The 12,483-nt window shown below is 40.8% G+C and overlaps 1 protein-coding gene and 1 long non-coding RNA gene across 6 annotated transcripts in view; one reads left to right on the top strand and one right to left on the bottom strand.

Annotated features, from left to right (window-relative positions):
* UBE2E2 (ubiquitin conjugating enzyme E2 E2) overlaps positions 1-12,483 on the top strand; it is a 469,097-nt gene that overhangs the window by 63,379 nt on the left and 393,235 nt on the right. The window contains exon 1 of one of the 5 annotated variants that reach the window (XM_077865381.1): positions 3,914-3,931. The exons of the other annotated variants lie outside the window; for them this stretch is intronic. The gene's annotated coding sequence lies outside the window, so the exon portion shown is untranslated. Of the gene's footprint in view, positions 1-3,913; positions 3,932-12,483 lie in introns of those variants that run through there. 5 annotated transcript variants of the gene reach the window in all.
* Positions 4,075-12,483, bottom strand: part of LOC144293984 (uncharacterized) — a 34,476-nt gene continuing 26,067 nt past the window's right edge. Inside the window, exon 3 of the long non-coding RNA XR_013361374.1 lies at positions 4,075-4,381. This is a non-coding gene — a long non-coding RNA (uncharacterized LOC144293984). The remainder of the gene's footprint in view (positions 4,382-12,483) is intronic.

Consider the following 12,483-nt stretch of genomic DNA (forward strand, 5'->3'; position numbering starts at 1 on the left):
ACCCGACCCACTATGGCAGGCAACAAAGATCTCAACTTTGTGGAGGTAAAAAGACTCAAACATGAGTTCTTTAGTCCCAGAACTTTATAGGCTGCTTTTCTGTACTATTGGCCTCACAAAGTTTCTATTTCGTTTTAACACGATGTTTCTCAGGAGCAGAGAAGTGGACAATATGATGCCTTGAAAACTTTATCAGCTTCCAGGGTGAAATCATAACTGTGCACTTTAAGTCAGGCTGAGTAGAGAGATATATGAATAGCTGCTGTTTTATTGCTCACCCATTTAAAATGCAAATGATAATACCAAAATTACCAAAGTCTACACTCCAGATGTTCTTATTATTCACTACAGCTTTTTTTTTTTTTTTTTTTTTGGCTACACTTAGCCTCTCCTACATATCTCTGAATATATTCTATCACATAACCCTCCTTACAAAAACTCCTACTCATTTCTTAAATAATTTTGTTTTATATATTTAAAGAGTTGGAATCAAAAAATAAACTCTCATTTTCCCAAGTAATGAGAAAACAGATCTTCATTTCCATTTCCCAAAAGTCAACTGTATAGAAACAAACTAACAATAACATAAAGTGGCAGACTACCTATTTATGAAGCTCCATTGATGGCTCCATGGAAACAAAAGTGACCTAGTTTCCTCCAGCACAGGAGAGAAGAGGTCTATGGTAAGACCCTGGAGAGAGGGGCGCCTGGGTGGCTCAGTGGTTGAGCGTCTGCCTTTGGTCAGGGAGTGATCCCGCGCTCCTTTCAGGGAGTCTGCTTTTCCCCCTCTCTCTCTCCTTCCCTCCCTCTCTCTCTCTCTCTCTCTCTCTCTCTCTGTGTGTGTGTGTGTGTATCTCATGAATAAATTTTTTAAAAAGACCCTGAAGAGAGGAATGAAAGTTGCTTCACTGGTACCCAGTCCCCTTGTAACGAGATTGCTTAATTCAGTTGAACCTGGGGAAAATGCATGCGTGCAAGGGCATAGACACACACACACCCCTGCTCAAGAAAGCCCACTCTCATTCTGCATGAAGGAAAAGCTCTGTTGCAACCACAAATCATAGAATGTGATTCCAAGCAGAGCAGGAGAGAACAAGTCCCTTCTTTCCCCTCCAGCCTCATAGTCTCCCTCTGGTGCCCCTGACTGGCACCACCTGTGTACTCCTGAGTCAGCTATTTAATTTCCTTAATCCTCAATTTCCTTGTCAGCTAAGTGGGACTTCACATTAGTCCTACTTTATGGAGTTTTAGGGAGAAGTCAGTGAAATGATACGTGCAACATAGCAGAGGCGGTAAGCATTTCCCTAGTATTAAAATAAGGAACCTAGGAAAAGAGAGGGAAGTTGGAGTTCTTTATCTTACAGGGAGTTTTTGGTTTTGAATCCTTTTTTCTTTTGAAGGGACAGGATATCTTGCCCCTTGAGTTTGAGTGTCTCCCAGAACAGCTTTATTTAATGTAGAGAAAATTGGAGGTGTAAGTTTGGACTCAGCTGAGAGATCAGAGCTAAAGGAGCAATAGAAAGGTATAGTAAAGCCATTTAATTTGGTCAATATAAGTGTTCCCAACAGCAGTGATGCAGGGCCATGAGCAAAGACAGGTGTACTCACGTAGAAGCTTGTAAATGGACAGACACTAAAGCTGTGGTTCTGAAATTCCAGACTTTACCAGAATCACCTGGAAGGCTTGTTCAAACACAGATTGCTGGGTCCCACCCCAGAACTTTGTTTCAGTAGGCTGGGATGATGGGGCTTGAGAATTTGCTTTTCTACCAAGCTCCCAAGTAATGCTGATGCTACTACTATTCAGTGACCCCACTTTGGGTACAGCTGGTCCAAGAAAGTAAGAACAGGGCTGCAATCACCAGTAAGCATCCATACTAGATTTTTAAAAGAAAAAAATGGTGGGTAGGAACTTAATTCTTGAGTACCTATCATGTGCCAGGAGTTTCACAGGCATAATTTAATTTCGTGGGTCTCAACTATCCTAAAAATAGATGTTATCATTCAATTTTTCAGGTAAGTAAATTGTAACTGAGAGAGATAAGGAGCTTGCCCAAGCAGCACTAGTATCCTGATCTAGATCTGTCCTACTCCAAAACCTATATATTTTTCCCAATGTGTCATGCTCTCAACTCTCACTGCAAGTCAGATCAGGCAGGTAATGGGAGGCTAAACATGAAGGACCTACAGTTCACAATGAGGTTTTAAGTATCATCTCAATGGTAAAAATTCCCGAGTTTATCTTTCTGTGCCAGACCTACCTCCTGAAACCCAGTACTCAGCTGCCTACCCAGCATCTCTAATTTCCTCCTCAGTTGTCCTGCATTGAACTGTTACTATCCCCACAAAACTGAAGGGGTTCAGTTTCCCCTTCCCAGCTGATGATAATTCTATCCTTGCAATGGCTCAAGGCGAATACCTTCCTCTGTCCTTCTCACAAGCTCCCCCATCAGATCTGTCAGCAAGTACTCATGGCTTGGTCTTTAGAACAAACCCAGCCACTCTCAACACCTCTCCTGCCCCGACCATCATCCCTGGCATTGATTACATACTCAGTGCTCCACTCTTGCTCCTCTGAAGCTCATTTTCAACTCTGTAGCCAGAGTAATTGCTTTAAAATCAGTCAGATCATGTCCCTTTCTATTGAAACCCTCCAATAAGTCCTCATCTTATTCAGAGTAAAAGCCCAAGTCCCCCATGATACTGATCCCATTACCTTCCCCTTCCACTGCTCACCTTGCCTTACCTCCTACCACTCTCACTTCTTCTGTCTACACCCTAGCAACAGAGACCTTGGCCATTCCATGAACACTGCCAGGCACACTGTTGCAGAGGGACTTGGTATGGGCTTTTCTCTTTCCTTGGAAGCTTCTCCCCCCAAATCTAACAGCTAACTCCCTCCCTCCAGGTCTCTACTCACATTTTACCTTCTCAGTATGATCTATGGAATGCTGCAACCATTCTCACTCCCAGGAAACCTGAACCCCTTACTCTCTTTTTTTCTGCTTTTTCATCTTTTTTCCTCAGGACCCTTTTATGACTATATAATTTACCTGCTTGTAATATTTATTATTCATTGTCTACACACACATGCACACACTATAATATGCAAGCTCTGTGAGAATAGTTTTGTTCACTGATATATCTGAAATGCCCAAAACTGTGCTTATCATATAGTAGGTGCCAATAAATATTTGTGGAATAAATACAGAACTGAGTCCAATGCAAATAAGAAAGAGAGAGGAAAAAAAAAAGAGAGAGAGAGAAGGTAAAGTTAGAACAATGATGTCAGAACTATTTCTGAATTGGAGCTATTGGCATTGGTATGGGCCCTGTGGCAAGGCTGTCCCAGGCACCACATTGGGAGACTGGCAGGAGGGCTGTGGGAAAGAGGGATAGGAAGCAAGGACAAACAGAAAACTCAAGATTCAAAGTAGAAGAGCTTTTCTTATCACTGTCCTTAGAAAAAAAAATAGAGGGGCGCCTGGGTGGCTCAGTGGTTGAACATCTGCCTTTGGTTCAAGTCATGATCCTGGGTCCTGGGATCAAGTCCCACATCAGGCACCCTGCAGGAAGCCTGCTTCTCCCTCTGCCTATGTCTCGGCCTCTCTCTCTCTCTGTCTCTCATGAATAAATAAATAAAATCTTTAAAAAGAAGAAGAAGAAAAAGAAGAAGAAGAAATGGAGGGTGAGGGAAAAGTGGAAAATTATTTTCTCTTTTGAAAGTATTCAAAATGTCATAGTAACCTTAAAAATACATATCATGTCTCAAGTCAATATTTCTTTACCTTACATATCTACCTAAGAAAAAGAGTAGGTGGGATGAGCTTCTGTCCTAATAACTCCTGTCATTTTCCATAGTGTGAGCCTCTGTCATGTTCCTGTGTGAACCAGAGGGCATATACAAGAAGTATCTCCTAGACAGCAGTAGGTAAGACTCCATCCACTCCTAGCAGAATTCCAGGGTCTTAGAATGTGAGAAATTTGGGGATAGACAATAACAGAAAATCCATTAAAACTGACTTAATTAAACAAAAGAAATTTATTGACTTTTGGAATATAACAAATCCAGGGTTAAGTTAGTTACAGGTCTGGCTTGATCTAGGCATACATACAATGTTATCAGGAATCTGATTTTCTCCATCATTATGCTCTGCTTTCCTCTGACTTGGCATAATTTCCAGGTAGGCTTTTCCCAAACACGGCTTCCAGCATTTCTAGGCTTACATTTTCTCATAGCAACCTCTTTGGGGCACCTGGGTGGCTTAGTCGGTTAAGCATCCAACTCTTGATTTTGGCTCAGGTGATGAACTCAGGATTATGAGATCAAGCCCCATGTCAGGCTCCATGCTTAGTCCAAAATGCTTAAGATTTCCTCTCTCTAATGAAGAAAGAAAGGAAAAAAGAAAGAAAAGAAAGAAAGCCAGCTTTTTTTGACAATCATTCCAAGATAAGAGCCAAGCCTGTATCTTCAAGGCCTGACTTTTGTCCTCTCCCCTAGACACATCACTGTGGCCAGGAGTTGCTATCCTTTTATTGCCTAGTCTCGGGTCTTAGACATGTCCATTTCTGAAAACAAGAGGACAGATCTCACATGGATTAACTACAGAGAAGGATAATTCCCCAAAAGAAAAGGTGGGGCTCTTTTATCAGAAAAAGGGGAGATGGATACTGAGCAGGCTGCAAAAGCATATTGGTGTTTCTTCAGAGTTTTACAGGAAAGATCTTACTGCTTATATAACAATGATCTTAGGCATATGCAAGAACTGAAGGCCAAAACCATTTCTCTTAATTTAGAAAGTCCATACTTTTGCAAGACTAAGTTATTTTCAGTGTCTGCCATGGTTTAAGACAAGTTTATTTGTTTTTTTGAAATAATCCTAGACATTGCTAAGTCCTGTGTCACCTTCTCCCTTAGCAGATGTCTGCTATTTCCCAGATTCAGTGCTAGACACTAGGTAAATACAGACAGAGGCAAAATGTGCCATAGGGCCCACCATGTTCCTGCCTTTCTCTACCTCCCCAACCCTGCTATTTAGGAGCCTCATCAAATGGCAGCTTCTTGAATACTGTTTCTAGGTCTTCCAGCCATCCTGGTCCCAGATTCTCATGGCTGCCTATCATCCTGCCTATTCCTAGTCTACCTTCCCATTGGCAACTGCAGTCATGAAAAGTCTGAAAATGCTTTGTAAGAATTGGGACTATCAGACAACCTTGGAAACCTAGAAGCATTTCAGAAATACCTCTCTATGATTACTCACACCCACCACACGTCTGGAATCCAATGAGAAAACCCACAGGCACCAGTTCCGTTGTTTGTTTTGTTTCCTAAAACCAGGCAAACTGTCACAATCCTCTTAGGCAAGAAATCTTTGTGCTACAAGTCAAAGGAATGATCATCTCTACTCTGGCCATGTATTTTCTTAAGTGGGAAAAAAAGACATGCAGACAGGTGGTGGGAGCACAGATGGCTTCCCCACTGCTGTTGAGAAAGCCCACTTGGTGGTGACTCAGAATTGCAGCAGAAACAATAAAGGGGAAAGAAGGAGTCAAATCATCTTTTCCAACCTCATCTCCTGCCCTCTGTTATCTTAAAGCCTTATTTTATTCTTCCATTTCTTCACTTATTCCTTCAGCAAATATTTTAGTGCCTATCATGTGCCAGCACAAGGAAAGTCAAATCAAAAAGACCCTGTTCTTCCTCCCAGATGCTCAGTCTAATGGACACATACATACTGGAACATACACTGTAAGTGCAGTAATAGAACCAACAGTGACAAAAAGAGCCTAAAGAGGGATGAGGAGGGGCTCCTAACCCAGCTCAGGGCCAATGGGAGTGTAGGTGGAGGTGAGGTCTCAGGGGAAGGCCCCTGGAGGAGACTAAAATGAGCTGAGTCTTAACGAATGAGTTAGCTGTGGGGAGGACAGCATGATGGCTAGAAAACATTTCCAATGGAAGGATAGTAAAAATCAAGGCAGCCAGGATGTACCTTGGCATGTGTTTATGGTGACCAGGAATCAGATCATGGAGAAGCTTTTAGGCCAAGTTAAACTTGGGACTGATCCTGTAGGCAATGCCCAAGGAGAAACATCAACGTTCATTATGCAGAATAGTGATGGGATTCAATTTTCATTTTTGATAATCATTCCAGCAGTTACATGGAGGGTAGGTTTCAAGAGGACAAGATAAGTTAGAAAGAAAAATAGATGAAAGATCGAACTCAAAAAATGGCAGTAAGAAAAGAGAGGGAAAAAATCCATTTGAGAAATATTTAAGAGGTAAAATCAGAATAACTTGGGGACTGATTGAATGAAGGCAAGGGTGAACATGGAGATTGGGATCTATTTACCAGCTAGTGACAACAGAGAGCAGGAGGGTAGGTAGAGCCTTCAGCCATCAAAGGCAAGAGGAGAGCAGACCTGAATGCTCTCTTTTGGGTGGCGAGAATGTAGGTGGTTCCCATGGGCACATAGATGCATGTCCAAACTGTCTTGATGGGGCCTTCCCAAGAAAACAACCCATGAGGACAAGGGTGAGGAGTTAGAGTCTGTAGGGTAGACTGCCGAAGGTAAGAGCTGAAGGGGCTGGACCCAGGAGTCGGTAGTAGAATGTATCACCCACATCACTTCCCACGGGAGGACATTCCAAACAACACACAAATGTCCCATGGAAGAGCCAGACAGTGTTAATCAAGATAGAACAATAGTGGCACCAGTGACAAAAGGCTCTTGCTTCTCTTCATCTACCTGAGAAAGGTTGAGACACCTCTGACACTGTAAGTCCCCTGGGTGTGAGAGTGCTGTTTCAGTGTTAGGCTGAGTTGAATCCTCTAACACCTGAAGATGGCTTATATTTACCTACATGAGGCTTTTTACATAGCTGCAAGTGACTAAAATAATATTAATCCAATAACTTGTTCAACAATGGGGTGGGGTGGGGGATATCATTGCTATGTTTTGAATGTGGCCACCTCAAAATTCATATGTTAAAATTTTAATATCCAATGTGAATTATTAGGAGGTGGGGTCTATGTGAGGTGATTAGATCATGAGGCTGGAGCTCTCATGAACGGAGTTAATGCTCTTATTAAAGAAACCGCAGAGAGCTCCCCTAGACCCTTTCACCTGATGGGAAGGTGCCAGCTATGAACCAGGAAGAGGGCCCTTAGGAGCCAATGCAAACATGCAGGCACCATGATCTCAGATTTCCCAGCCTCCAGAACTGTGAAAAAGAAATTTCTGGTTTTTTATAAGCCACTCATTATGGTATTTTGTTATAATAGCCTGAATGGACTAAGACAATCATGATTAAGAATGATGTTTAGAGAAAAATAAAGCCAACTCCTTATTGTCCTGTTCCTCCTTTGTTCTACCAAGTTCATCCTGTGCTTAAAAACACATACACTGAGGGATCCCTGGGTGGCGCAGCGGTTTGGCGCCTTCCTTTGGCCCAGGGCGCGATCCTGGAGACCCGGGATCGAATCCCATATCAGGCTCCCGGTGCATGGAGCCTGCTTCTCCCTCTGCCTGTGTCTCTGCCTCTCTCTCTCTCTGTGACTATCATAAGTAAATAAATAAAAATTAAAAAAAAAAACACATACACTGATATCTTAGTGCTCCATATTCACAAAAGGTAAGGACCATCATTATGAAAATCAATGTAGATCTACATCATAAAGTCATTGTGCTAACGACAATTTACTCTGGCTAACTTTGTCAGATCTAGTGGGACCAACATCATTTTTACCTCTTCAGTGACTGATGAGTCTATCTAGGAATAAAAGTGACACCAGCTCTGTTGCTTTCTTGTTGTTTGCTTATACTTACATTTAGTTTAGTCTTCAGTCTCTTTGTAGGAATCTGCTTAACCCTCTTGTTCATTTTGCAAGGGTTAGTTTGAGTAGATAGAAATATTTATAAACACAATTAATATGGCACAAGTAGCCCAGAACACATCAATCACAGCACTTAGTAACATTCAAGTAAGTGAAGATGCCAAGGTCAACCCCACCCACTGCACACCACACACCACACATAGTGGAGCGCCCATCTTTGCCTTAAGATGCCTCAAAGACCATAATATGCACCATCTCACAATCATAAAAGGTACCAATGTCCACATGCATATTCAATATTACTAAGGCTTAATGTTAGATAAGGGGAAAAAAACCCAGGAACTCTGACATTTTTTGCCCACCTCCCAGAGAATCATCTCTTACACTACCCTGGGAATGTACTCACACCTGGAAACCACTTTTGGGGTCCACTGTCTGCTGGGAAGACCCGCCCCTACATCAGTCTTGTTAGGGTCTGGAGGCCCACTGGTACTGAGACTGCCTTCTCTTCACTGTGCCCCTTCAAGGTCCTGCCACCAATCTTTAGGTCTTCAGAAACCCTTGGATGTCCTCAAGGAGGCAACATTGCATGATAGTGCCCTTTTTTTAGTCTCAGAACAAAAAATTCTGATGACTTTCCCAGGCAGTAGCAGTGAAGAGTAAGGGAGGGATACAAAGGATCTCTCGATGAAGTCAGGACCAGAGAGAAAGGCCAGCCCTGAGCGGGCCTATGTGACATGCAAAGGAATCCTTCTGGAAGGACTGGTCTTAGTGAGGGCCCAGGGCACTAAACCGGGTCAAGACTCCAGTTCTGGGAAAGGATTGTTATTTATCATGCAAGCAACAAGGCAGCACATGGGTGGCTTAGTCGGTTAAGTATCTGACTCTTGATTTTGGCACAGGTCATGATCTCAGGGTTGTGAGATGAAACCCCATGCAGGACTCTGTGCTGAGTATGGAGCCTGCTAAAGATTCTCTCTCTCTCTCTCTCTCTCTCTCTCTCTCCCTCTCTCTCTCTCTGTCCCTCGGGGCACCTGGGTGGCTCAGTGGTTGAGCATCTGCCTTAGACTTAGGTTGTGATCCAGGGTTCCTGGGATGGAGTCCCCCATCGGGGTCTGGGCGGGGAGCCTGCTCCTCCCTCTACCTATGTCTCTGCTTTTCTCTGTGTGTCTCTCACGAATAAATAAATAAAATCTTAAAAAAAAAAAAAAAACAGCAACAAGGATTAAGGTTAGGTTGTAAATTATAGGATGTTGTGCAGTGGCAACAGGGGTTTATCCTGAACCTGGCTCAAACTCTGTCCCCTTCGAAGTTTCTGAACTCTTTCCTACCTGAGTCTCCTTCAGGCCCTAGGCTTCTAGCTTTCCTATTGACACTCCCTTTCGATTCTGGCACTTTGCTAATTCCCCAATGTTGTCTCACATCATTCTGATAACTCATAAAAAACCCCAACATCTTTCTGACCTTTACTAAATTACTTTTATGCTGGGACTTATACACATTTATACACATTTTATACACATTTTATACAGCCAACTGACCTTCAAAGTCTCCCAATTTCCTTCTTCCCCATCCTTGTGGTTGTTTTTGTAGTGCTCACAGGGAAAGTATCTGGGTCCAGATATAGGCCCATATGTCTTTTTCTATGAGTACACAGTATTTTAGATTATAGTACACATACTTCATGATCTTTTGTTTGCTTGTTTATTATAATTCTCTCATACCTTTTTGTGCACATGTATCAAAAAAGAATCATAGGGGGCACCTGACTGGCTCAGTTGGTAGAACATATGACTCTTGATCTCAGGTTGAGTTGGACCTCTACTTTGGGGGTACTTTACTTAAATAAATTTAATTTAATTATAAAAAAGAATTATAGAATAAAAAATAATCAGTGAAAGAATGAGAAGTCTTTAAAAAGCAATAAATAACACCTTTAGAGACAGTATATTTTTTAAGGTTTTATTTATTTACTCATGAAAGACACACAGAGAGAGGCAGAAACATAGGCAAAGGGGAAGCCTGATGCGGAACTCGATCCCAGGACCCCGGAATCACAACGTGAGGCAAAAGCAGATGTTCAACCACTAAGCCACCCAGGTGCCCTGAGATAGTATAAATTATTGACCCATTTTTACAAAGTAGAAAGGAGTAAGAAGGGAAGAGACAATGAGTAATTTTGACAAATTTCATCACATTATCATATGCAAAATGTTGTATGAATTTTAATCTATTTCTCTCTTAACCCAATTTAGGTAGCAAATGCTATTTCCATTTTGGTGCTAACAGTGAAATGGATATGAAATGACATTCTATGGGGAAATATATATTCCCATAGAATATATATATTCTCTGTTTAGCTATACATTTACTATATATATGTAAAATATATATAGAGAGAATATATATAGAATATGTATATATACATACTCTGTATTTAGCTTTAGAAAAATCTACCAAATCTTCACCATCGTTCTTACAATCCTATCTCATTCTCGCTAACATCTCTCCTTCCACACACATACTGAAATAATCGTCACCAACTGTATTCAAGTAAGAAGTTTCATGTAACACTTAGTCTACTCAGGGGGGTAGAATTTCCTAATTAGACACTTAATAATATTTGTCTTACTGATGTTGACAAAAATTTTCTCTATATGCATCTTGTGAGCTGCTACTTGTCGTCCTTTACATAACAATTAAACCAAGGATTATTTTTAAATTTGAAAGTCTTATTTTTTAAATATGAACTAAAAGATTGAATTAACAAATTCAAAATTGCCATATCTATCTATGTACACATCATAAGTGCTATTAATTTCTACAATTTCTTTCCAGAATAGTATTTCAAGCAATAATCTTTAGTCAATTCTTCCACATTCATCAATTTCTTTGTTAAAAAAAAAAAAAAGGTAAAGCATGAGAGGTTAAAAACATTATTTCTGGATTAATTTAACCAAAGAAAATGCATGAAGAACAGAAATTCTTTTAGGGACAGGAAATGCTGTTACCTGAGCTTCCAGGATCTTTTCTCCTTCATATGATTTTTCATTAGTCAAGTAAAATGACTACAAAATTCACTGAGCTTTCAAACTCCTTTTACCTTTGAAAAGGAGCCATGTAGTGATACTGTCAGCACCCCACGGGGTCAGGCTGAAGCCAGTCTCCAGCTGATACCACATCCGTGCTTAGCTCCCTTCCTTACTCTCTCCTGCTTCCGTGCTCCTGTTCTCCTGGGAACACTTCCCCAATAAATCATTCAAGCAAGAATCCCCATCCCAGGCTCTGATTCTAACCAACCTGACTTAAGGCAAGTCCTAAGCAATAAATTTCTCAAAAAGAGCCAGTACTGTCTGGGTCACCTGCATTAAACGTCAGAAACAAATGCTATCCCAAATGCTCAGTATTTTTTTTTTGCATATTCATACTGTAATTCAATATGAATATTCAACCTTGTCAAATTATTTTCTTATTGAGGTATAACTGGCATATAACATTATAATAGTTTCAGGTATACAAATAATGATTCAATATTCATATTTATGGGAAATCATCACAATAAGTCTAGTTAACATCCATCACCATAGCTGTAAGATGTTACTTGCAATGAGAATTTTTATATCTACCCTCTTAGCAACTTTCAAATATGGAATACAGAATTATTAACTATAGTCACCATGTTGTACATTATATCCTCATGATCCAGTCAGTATTGTGTATAAATATACACATTTATTTAATAGCTATATCATTTAATACCTATAATATTATTCAATATCTAAGATATCAAAGAATCTTAGTGCAATGATGACCTTCTCAAGAAACTCTTACTCTTTTTTTTTTTAAGCAGCAAACATGTTTATTCATATATTTAGAAGTGGGCAAGGTAGAAAGGATGCACCAATTAAAAATATTCTGCTCTGAGTGGCAATTAGACTAAATATAAAAGCAAGAATTCAGTTGCTAACAGAGAATAAAAAATACATCTCTGCAAAATGTTTAGATAATAGTAGTTTCCAAGACTGTCAGTGGCTTCTAGCTGTATCCTAGCTGTACAGAACCTTTGAAAGTAGTTATGATATCTGGCCAAGCCAGAGAAAACAGGATGATAATTAACCACGTCAAACCTGAACTGAATTCTCAATGTTGTTTGAATGGCTCAGCCCTTCTCTAAGCTATCAAAGTCCTGTTACGAAAGGAAAGGAATATGTGTAGCCAACTCTCAATTTTCAGCCTTAACGGAAATATTCACTCCACAAATATTTACTGAGTTCTTGCTATGTGCATTACACTTTGTCAGATACTGTTTAGAACCAAAGGAAGTAAATAGGCTGGGAAGATGCCAGAGTTACACATAAAACCAGGAAACTGCATTTAGTTTTGGAATGTCATGCTATAGGTGACTGCAAACCATGTGTATCTGAAAGTACATCTACCATCTCTGTGTTCCTCACTCCTCCCTTCTCAGTTCTGTTTGCTTTTTTTTTTTTTTTTATTCATTCATGAGAGACAGAGAGAGAGAGAGGCAGAGACACAGGCAGAGGGAGAAGCAGGCTCCATGCAGGGAGCCCGATGTGGGACTCGATCCCAGGACTCCAGGATCACACTCTGAGCTCAAGGCAGACACTCAACCGCTTAGCCACCCAGG

The sequence above is a fragment of the Canis aureus genome, chromosome 22 (assembly GCF_053574225.1).
Source record: "Canis aureus isolate CA01 chromosome 22, VMU_Caureus_v.1.0, whole genome shotgun sequence".
Classification (NCBI taxonomy): Eukaryota; Metazoa; Chordata; class Mammalia; order Carnivora; family Canidae; genus Canis; species Canis aureus.